Source organism: Limulus polyphemus, unplaced genomic scaffold, assembly GCF_000517525.1.
Source record: "Limulus polyphemus unplaced genomic scaffold, Limulus_polyphemus-2.1.2 Scaffold416, whole genome shotgun sequence".
NCBI classification, from domain to species: Eukaryota; Metazoa; Arthropoda; class Merostomata; order Xiphosura; family Limulidae; genus Limulus; species Limulus polyphemus.
Genome location: NW_013666026.1, coordinates 112,859 through 123,198, shown reverse-complemented (window position 1 = coordinate 123,198; position 10,340 = coordinate 112,859). Strand labels below are relative to the sequence as shown.

The 10,340-nt window shown below is 36.3% G+C and overlaps 1 long non-coding RNA gene across 1 annotated transcript in view; it reads right to left on the bottom strand.

Moving 5' to 3' along the window:
- Positions 1–2,583: 2,583 nt before the first annotated feature.
- The window catches only part of LOC111085474, a 22,662-nt gene continuing 14,905 nt past the window's right edge, over positions 2,584–10,340 (bottom strand). Inside the window, exons 2-3 of the long non-coding RNA XR_002610309.1 lie at positions 8,024–8,028; positions 2,584–2,663 (exon numbers count right to left, since the gene is read on the bottom strand). This is a non-coding gene — a long non-coding RNA (uncharacterized LOC111085474). The remainder of the gene's footprint in view (positions 2,664–8,023; positions 8,029–10,340) is intronic.

Below are 10,340 nucleotides of genomic sequence, written 5' to 3'. Positions count from 1 at the left end.
TTATATATATATATATATATATATATATATATATATGAAGAGAAACGTTAATATTTGAAGCATAAAAGAGCTTCATAAATAGCAGAAAATAACTTTTTCTACTACTTTTCCTTATTGCTGATCCATTGAGCTTGACTTGTAGATTCCTGAATCAAAAATACATTCTCATTGGAAATCGCGTCTTGCAATTATAATACTGTCTGTGGTAATAAAGGAGAACTGATTATATCACAATACACAATAACAGTTATATTATGAATCTAATGTTATCTACGGCAGTGCTTCTCAACTGGGCGAATAGTTCACACAGGGGGTTAATGAGATCATAATCTGGGTGAATAAGAACTTTGGAGGTGAATGAATATTATCAATTATACAACAAATTCAAGATCAAAAGATTCATTAGTTATTATTATTATTCATTCTCGCTGTAGTTTGATAAATAAATTTATTTTGTGTTTATTTTATGTCATAATAAAGAACTTCACTTTTTAATGTAGTTATTTTTTTGTCTTTTTTTTAATTGGGGGGGGGGGTGAGCTGTAGTGAAAAACTTATAGAAGTAAATGATATTGGAAAAGGTTGAGAAGCACTGATCTACGGCATGCACACTTCCGGCCCAGCTGCTTAATAGCATGCACACTTCCGGCTCAGCTGCTTAATAGCATGCACACTTCTGGTTCAGCTGCTTAATAGCATGCACACTTCCGGCTCAGCTGCTTGATAGCCTCCACACTTTCGGCTCAGCTACTTGGTAGCATGCTCACCTCCAGATCAGCTATTTTATAGCATGCTCATTTCCGGCACAGCTTTTGTTTGTTTTGTTGAATTTCACGCAAAGCTACTCAAGGGCTCTCTCTCCTGGCCGTCCCTAATTCAGAAGTGATAGACTAGAGGGAAGGTAGCTAGTTAACACCATTTACTGCCAACTCTCGAACTACTCTTTTACCAACGAAAAGTGATTTTGACCATAACATTATAATGCGTCCATGGCTGAAAGGGCGAGCATGTTCAGCGATGAGATTGAACCCGCGAGACGCGTTCCGCGAATTGCGAAACTCCAGCGCACAAACAGGCCATCAAGTCATTCGGTTCAGCTACTTGATGGCGTATTCGGTTCCGGCTCACAGCGAGTCAATAACTTGGACAATGAGCACATTTCATTTATTTAATAGCGTTGTGTTTATCAAGATGGTCGAACAGGGATGATCAACAGCATTAGATCATGAATGATATCACTTTAGTTGTTCCTAATTTGAATTGTTAACACCATAATAAATGTTGGATACACAAGACTGTTTAGTTTAAGAGTTATTATTTAGTCTATTTAATGATTCAATGTTTAATAATTATTTATTTTTCATAACAAGAGTGTTAAAAGTTAATTATTTTAAAAGCGATAGTTATGACAAGTTGCGCTATGTAACTCTGTACGAGTCGTACATTGTGTATATAGTTGTTGTACTAGGCTTTTGTAATATTGTGACGTCCTCTTACTCGAAGTTTCTAAGTCTTTCTCGTAATGTTTAATATCGTTGTTACTAGAGGGCTAGATATTTCTAGATTGTTCTGTTGCGTGTTATAAATACGTGCAGATACAGAGTGCAAGTGCAAAGTAAGTTAATGAAAGTGAAGTTAAACTGCGTGATTATCAGTTTAACCGTAACGTGCGATTTCTAAAGAGAAAGTTTCACAGTTTGTATTATAAAAACATAGATAGGAAAGAATAATTCGTATTTTCAATTGGGTTATAAAGTATTTGAACCAGTCTGTGTATACTTTTGGCGTACAAGAGAATTATTTAAAGCTCTGGATACAACTGTGGTAAACTAGCGTAACGTATTTTTATATATATACGTTTGACTTATTTCGAACATATATTATTTTACAACAAGTGGATTGTGTGCTGTCTGTTTATTTTTGAAATTTATCGCCGACAAATCACAGACACCTACTGTAAAGAATCCGATGCCCCATAAAAACTTGACAATAAATGTGAACACAGCTTGGCGCACTCAGGAATTAAAAGTTACTGCCCCTAACTCTAGTATTTCCACATTCGAAAAAAATAAAATAAAAGTTTGTTGACTTACTAAGCAGTGTATCAAGTATGCGACCACAGTATGGTTCTTGAGCCTCAGTTTAAGCGTAAATTTGAAATTTTATGAATATTTATAAGATAGACACACTCGAAAATAAGCAAACTTAAAAACATTAGTCATTTTTTCTTTCCTTTCAGAAAATGCAGAAAAAGTGCTCCATGATTTATAGGACAATAGAAGGCGTGATACAACTAGAAACGATGATAACATAAATAAACCACTTAATAGAGCGCATACCTCCGCCATACAACGTTCATCATATACGAAAATGTGTCTGTATGTCTGTCGTTATCAACGGACGCGGACCATTTTTGGCAGGACAATTAGGAATAATATTCTACACATGACCACCAAGTTTCATCAAAATCCGGTCTTTTTGACCAAATTATAGTGCAAAATTAGAGTGAAAAATCGGTCTCCATGTTAACAGCCAGGGAATTTCGCGACCTTGACCTTTGACCTCCACAAAGCTAATCAACTTCTAAGTTGCGTCACAGTCCAAGTGTATACTAATTTTCGTCCAAATCTATTAAGCCGTTTTCGAAAAATCTTGCTGACAAACTCGCAGGGGTGAAAACAACCTCCATCCATCCTTCGGGTTGGATGCAAATTTTATATTTATTTATCAGTATTTTTTAGGAAAATTGCCGTTGAATTGTTTCAACGGGCATCTGCTAGTATTTCAATAATTTTAGTTCCAAATTGTTTGGATTAGTATGTAAAGATTACGTAAACCGCTATAGCTACCCCATTGTCTTTCATTTATTCAACCAAATTATCAATAACTGATTTTTTATAAATATTATTCCAACGCTCTTGAAGGGTGAAGCAAAGGGTATTGAGGCTTGTTTTCTGTCGTTTTTCTTTCTGCCTCTTCAGATGTTCCCATAAATGTTCGGCAGGATTTAAATCTGATGATTGGAGAAGAAATTTCGTTTCTTTAATAAGTAATATCTACGAAAGTTTTCTTTCTTTGTCTATTGTACACTCCAAATATCATAGTATTGGTGAAGACATTGTTAACTTTATGTAAGCCTCCAACCCCCTCGCCACTGAAACGCCCCAAACCTGAAAATAATTTCTACCACATTTAAAGGAGAGTGTATGCAGTTTGGTATTACACTTTCACCAAACCTTCGTCACATGTATTGCTTTCTGATTTTCAAAAAATCTCACATTTTGACTCATCGGTAAAAAAGCACATTCTTCAAATCTTCAGTGCAAATTGTTCCCATGTTTCGGGCCCATTCTAATTCTTGGGCTTTATTTAATTTTCTTAGTAATGGTTTAGAGGATGAAACTTTTCCATGTAATCCAAACTTGCAAGTTTTTGATTCATTGTAGTTTTGCTAATAGCTAAGTCACGTTGAACGTTCAGTTGTACTCGAATACGTGATGCACCCTCACCCAGTGGCATAGCTGTAGGTCTGCGGACTTACAACGCTGAAAACCGGGTTTCGATACCCGTTGTGGGAAGAGCACAGATAACCCATTGTGTAGCTTTGTGCTTAACTTCAAAACAAACAAACAATATGTGATGTGCTTTTATGCCTGTCACACTAAAATGCTAGCCTTATGTGGCGGTTTTCCATGGCACTAGTCAACTTCTTTATTATTTTGCCACGACCTTTGCACTGCTCTTTTAGAACTTGCTGTTAAAAATCTAAAACTATTCTCAACTAAGTCAAAGATCTTTTGAAATTGATTTCCTTATTGAAACATGCCGTTATTGTAATGTATAACTTCCTTGAACAGCGATTAATAACAACAATATTATTCAAACATCTGTAACTGAAAATAGTATAGTAATTAAAATCACATTGTTAGGAGTGATTGGTGCATTATAAATAATATTACAATATATTATATGGCAAGTAATAGTAAAAAAGATGCTGGAATGGGTTAAGGGAAGAAAGATAAGACTTGTCTCCAAAGGGAGGTTTTATAAATAATTGATAATTCGTTTTGATGATAATACATTGTTCTTTGCCCTCTCCCAGTGGCACAGCGGTATGTCTGTGGCCTTACAACGCTAGAAACCGGGTTTCGATACCCGTGGTGGGCAGAGCACAGATAGCCCATTGTGTAGCTTTGTGCTTAATTCGAAACAAACAAACCTTGTTCTTTATAATTTTCTTTCATCATGTTTTAATAAATTTTAACATATACGAATAAAACATGGACTCAAACTTTTGGACCACAATGAGTGTGCGTGTGTATATATATTAATGATAGTTCACAAAATAGTGCGATTTTTTTAATAGGTGAAAAGAGTGCAAAAACACAGATGTTTCAGAAACATTATGGATTGGATGGCAGTTACACACATGCTTGGACCTTAGAGTCATGAAGTCACGGCTGAAAGAGATCCAAGAGTCAATAAATTTGGCAACTGAAATACATTTCCTCTGTCTACCACTCCTTTTCCATTCGGGAAAAGTTACACTTAATAAAAAGAATAAAGGGAGTAAAAAGCCATGACGTAATACACAGGGATTATATATAAAACAGCTGCCATATTGATTCATTAAGAAAAATACTTATTTAACAAAAAAACGTCCTAATTTTGCACGACCCGTATGCTCCATCTCGTGGAAATAAACAAGACAGAATGACACGAGAAAACATGAGTAAAAACATAACCAAGAAAGTTAATTACATATCCCTAAAATGCTGAAGAATCATTACACACACATTTAACCTTAAAGAAACAAGCCGACAATGACACTGTCTTCGGACAGATCATTTTAAAAAGCGTTTCGTTGAAAGCGATGAATAAAATGGAATGTTGCTATTTGCTGTTGGATGAGGGGTTATCTGCATCCTGTCTACTGCGGAGAATCGAGCCCCGAATTTTTAAATTTCAAGTCCGTAAACTCACCACTGAGGACGAATGAAATGTGACAACAAGCAACAGTAAAGAATAAAAAGATGAAACTCTCACTGAAAATGGGTATACTTACCTCCAACATAAAGTTTAAAAAATGGGTGTATCGTATACTATCTATTTTACAACTTTCCCTATAAGCCTCAATTTTTCTCTAAGATTTGTTTGTTTGTTTATTTGAAATTAAGCACAAAGCTACACAATGGGCTATCTGTGCTCTGCCCACCACAGGTATCGAAACCTGGTTTCTAGCGTTGTAAGTCCGCAGACATACCACTGTGCTACTGGGGGGGGGCTTCCCTAAGATAATGAAGGTCGTCATTTTATCTTTAAACTATGTTAATCATTTCTTGCCATGCACAGTTAAATTGGTTTGGCTTGTTTTGAATTTCGCGAAAAGCTACACGAGGGCTATCTGCGCTAGCCGTCCCAAATTTACCAGTGAAAGACTAGAGGGAAGGCAGCTAGTCATCACCACCCACCGCCAACTCTTGGGCTACTCTTTTACCAACGAATAGTGGGATTGACAGTCATCAAATAACGCCCCCACGACTGAAAGGACGAGCATGTTTGGTGTGACGGGGATTCGAACCCGCGACTCTCAGATTGCAAGTCAAGCGCCCTAATCACCAGGCCATGCTGGGCAGCACAGTTAAACTTAGGACAAAGCTAAAAGAGAATGGGTTCACCAAGATATGACTTCAAAGTCATAGTTCCCGTTCAACTGTTGCATACTTCAACAGCTGATAATGAAATGAGTATTTATTATGTTCCTTATGAAACATACTAGTCAAGTCACCGAATGCAGCGGATATGGATTTCTGTGCGATCAGGCTGCTGAAACAGGTGCTTGGAAACCGGCATCCTCGTAAACTGGGTGGTTTATGTATCGGCTGCAGGAAGTAATGGTGTTCTTTGGACACGATAGCCTTATGGCAAAGTCGTTTCCATTTTTCGAATGGAAACTACGCTGCAGAGTCACTATCATGATACATGGTCGTCAGATAAAGCATGACTGGATGTGGCGACATGGACGGTAACGCTGTGGTTAGGCTCCAAAATCGTTTTAAGTACACAACCGCAGCAGTTCTGGAACACTTTTTATGGTAGTGAGGCTGAAAATCATTAAAAAAACTGTAAACCCTGTACAGGATGGAAGCTATATTTTCGGTTGTTATCATTATGCTAAAACATGTTAATAAAACCAGCGGGTGCCAGCGCCCTAGTATTTCAAGCTAGATGCTTAACCTTCTGTATACTGCCAATTTGCATTTTATGCATATAGGCGATGAACGCCTTGTACTTGTTAACCTTTATGCTAGCTACTACGTGAAATTAGTTAGTAAAATTAATCTAAACTTTGCAAAACTGGCATATACCAGGATTAAAATTAACTTCCGAGCAAAGCAAGCTAACTCCATAGAGCTAAAATCGAGTACATAGTAATAAGCATAGCTAATTAAATATAGTGCATAAAAGAAATTTTAAATTAAAATTTGAAATATAATTTTCTTGTGGTCTACGTGATTTATAGTATTTTCAAAGAATTAGGTATGTGAACGTTTCACCATGAATGTCCATTTTAACATCACAAACTCTTCATGTGGACAACTTAAAGTTTTGAGAAACGAGCGTTGTTTAATGTGGCCTTAACAAGTTGAGAGAACAAACCGGAAAAATGCTTATTTACCATGGTGTTTCCACCCCCAATTAGTGTTCTTTGAAAATCCTATGAGCACCACTAGTTAACAGGAAGGCTTTGAAAGTCTAAATACTCTGAATGTTCACGGGAAATAGAACATCTTCATATCTTTGAAATATCAGTAGCCGTGCAAATGTTGCACAATGAAAGGAAAATGTTGCACAATGAAAGGAAAATGTTGCACAATGAAAGGAAGTGGGCATAACGTTCATTTCTTAGAAGACTGTTTCTTTTGTTGAATTTTTGAGTAAAGCTACTGGAAGGTTATCTGCACTAGCTGCCCCTAATTTTAAAGTGATAGACTAGATGGAAGACACTTCCCACCATCAATTCTTAGGCTACTTTTTACCAATGAAAGTTTGATTGACCGTCACATCATGATGTCCTCATAGTTGAAAAGACGAGTATGTTCGAAAACGAGTTTCGATCCTACGGACTGCGAGTCAAGTACTCTGATGGGATTGACCATCACATTATGATAGCCTAAAAGCTGAAAAGACTAGCACGTTCGAGGAAGACTTTCGATCCCGCGACCCGCGGACGGCAAATTGATGCCCTAATCACCAAGCCATGTCAGGCCTTTTTAGAAGAGCAAAGAACGATATTATAGTACGTGATTCAGTATAAATCTTATAATTACACGACAAACATATTTATGATTAAACATGTTAAAAATGCATGCTGGTCATGCCGTCTTAAACAGAAAAAAAAACGTACAAGAATAAATTAATAAACCTTATATTAAAACGCATCCTGATCTATTAAAAACGACAACATTTTAAAGCTTCGACGTCTAGAAATCGTACATTTTATTTGCAAAGTGTATTTCTGTTTATTTTTCTACAAAGCTACACAAGGGGTGTGTTCTGTCTACGCACGTGTACAGCAATGACCATGTTTAAAGAAGTGGGTAAGATTTCAGTTTCTCAGATATCAATGTAGTGCATCAGAATTTTAAGTTTTCTTCGCATTAGGAATTAACTGATAATTATAAACACGCTGAATTTCAGAGTTGCATAAGATTTTCAATGTATGGTTTTCATATATTTAAGTTAAGGATCTATAGTTTTTTGGGAAGGCGTCAGGAAGACTTCGGAATGCTGGTACACCCGGATATAAACGAAACATTTTAAACAAATCCAGAAGCACCACAATCGCATGAATAAATCATTATTATTATTGAAGAAGTATCCAATTATATATATCAAAATCATTGGATAAATCTTGATGTAATGGAAAAAATGACGGAACCAAGATCGTTCTGAAAGTATAGCCACACAGAAAATTATGTAGAAGCATGAACAGCTTTTCTAATATTTATTGTTTCTTAACCATACCTTTCTTTTAGTTAGTGTATTGTCTGTTTCTAGCTTTTGCGTATATTTATGTATTAAGTTTGTCGAACAAGCAGAATAAGATTATGTTTTTAAGGCTACATGACATGAAAATATAATACAGCCACGAGCATTAAAACAGTTCAAAAATCACCGATAAGTTATGAGCGTAAATTACAAATACTACCTATAATAATAAAAGAGCGTGTCTGTGGGTCTCTGTGTGTGTGCGTGTGACCGCCATAGCTACAATAGGAAAGAAGCTAGAAACCTGAAATTTTACACCCATACTAAGTGGACCCTGAGGGTGTACACCTGGGTATTACAAGGTTTCACGGCAATCCCCGTCACTATAATCGTAATGGGTGGACATTAAACAAATAATTTTATCTGGATAAATGCATTTTGGCTTTTATGACTCATCTTATTTCAAGAAATCTAGCGCGACATGACGTGACACACAATGGCTTTTATACAGGTTAGATAACGTGACATATAGTGGCATCTATAATTATATATAATAATTTTATTAGTATCGTACCTTTACGACTTTTTTATGTTTCTGGGAAATAAAAATATGTTTAAATATTTTTGACTGTTTTTCTATGCTGAAATAGGTTCAGAATACTCATACTGACATAGTCATGTAGAATATATCAACCTATATCAACATGTTTAACTTATATCTAATTTACTATCGTATATCCATACCAGTTACTTTAGTGTTGGTCGTTTATATATTATTTACATACCTTGCCTTAAGTAGCCATTTCGAAAATGTTCAAAAACAAAACAAAGAAAAACCACATGTGTCAACATTACAGCTTTAATTTGGCGAGTTTCTCAGACTTCACTATACATACAGACATTTATATACTTGTTATTTGACATATATATATATATATTTAATAATTACAGCACAACCATGAACAATTCTTACGCGCGAGTTAGCGAAAATACAAGTAAAAGCGTATTAAACACTTTCGGAGGTCGGACATGACCTGATAGTTAGTATATCGGGCTATGGATAAGTGAATCTGGGGTTCGAGACATGCTGCTGCTGAATACCATCCGCACTTTCAGTTGTGAACGCGTTCCATTATTCGGCTTAAAATAGATAAGCAAAGCCTTTATGTGATGAGTGCTGCCGGATGGCTGCCTTCCCTCTAGTCAATAGTTCAAAATTAGGTTCAAAATCTCAACTTTCCATGTATCAACCATTTTAAACAAGGAAGTGTTACATAAGGTTTACTTTCTTACACATGTCAGGTTTCATTAAGTGTAAAATAATAAAGCTATAGAAGTTCCTCTATCTGTATCTTTTTAAAGTGTCAATATCAATTCTGCAAGGGCCGGGTGTGGCATAATAATCAGCGTGCCTAGACTGTAAATCATAGTTCGCGTCCCATTGCCATAAAAAAGTACTGTGGATTTTAAGGCTATGGATACACTATAAGTGTGAAGGTTAAATCAGATAAGAGTAACCTAACGGTTGGCAATGGCTACTGTTGACTTACCTGCTTTCCATTTAGTCTACAAATCAGCTCAAAATTAGAAACGAATAAGTTTGGATTGTTTGAAATTTCGCGCAAAGCCACACGAGGGCTATTTGCACTAGTCGTCTCTACTCTAGCAGTGAAAGACTAGAGGGATGACACCTAATCATCACCATCCACAGCCAACTCTTGGGCTACACTTTTACCAAAGAATAGTAGGATTGTTCGTCACTTTATAACGTCCTCACAGCTGAAAGGGCGAGCATGTTTGGTGGGTCAAGCGCCTTAACTACCTGGCCGGAACAAATAAAAAGAAAGTTTGTTTGAAGTTAAGCACAAAGCTACACAATGGGCTATCCGTGCTCTGCCCACCACAGGTATCGAAACCCGGTTTCTAGCGTTAGAAGTCCACAAACATACAGCCGTGCCACTGAGAGGGGGGGGGGGAAGCAGAACAAAGTAAACTTGATCATATTTGTCACTGAAACTATTCTCTTGAGAGCCCAATTACACCTTTATTATCTTAATTTAATTCAACCATACAGAAAAACTGTAAGGTGACTTAACTCTTGAAAAAACAACAACATATAAAACCATAACTATGCTTTTCCTTGAATAAGTAAGAAAATAAAAAAAGCCGCACGAAAAAGATTAGCTAGATACATTATTTAAACGATTATATTAATATCGATATTTTATATTTTAACATATTATTGTTTGTTTGTTTGTTTTTGATTATGCACAAAAGCTACACAAGGGCTATCTGTGCTCTGCCCACCACGGGTATCGAAACCCGGTTTCTAGCGTTGTAAGTCCGCA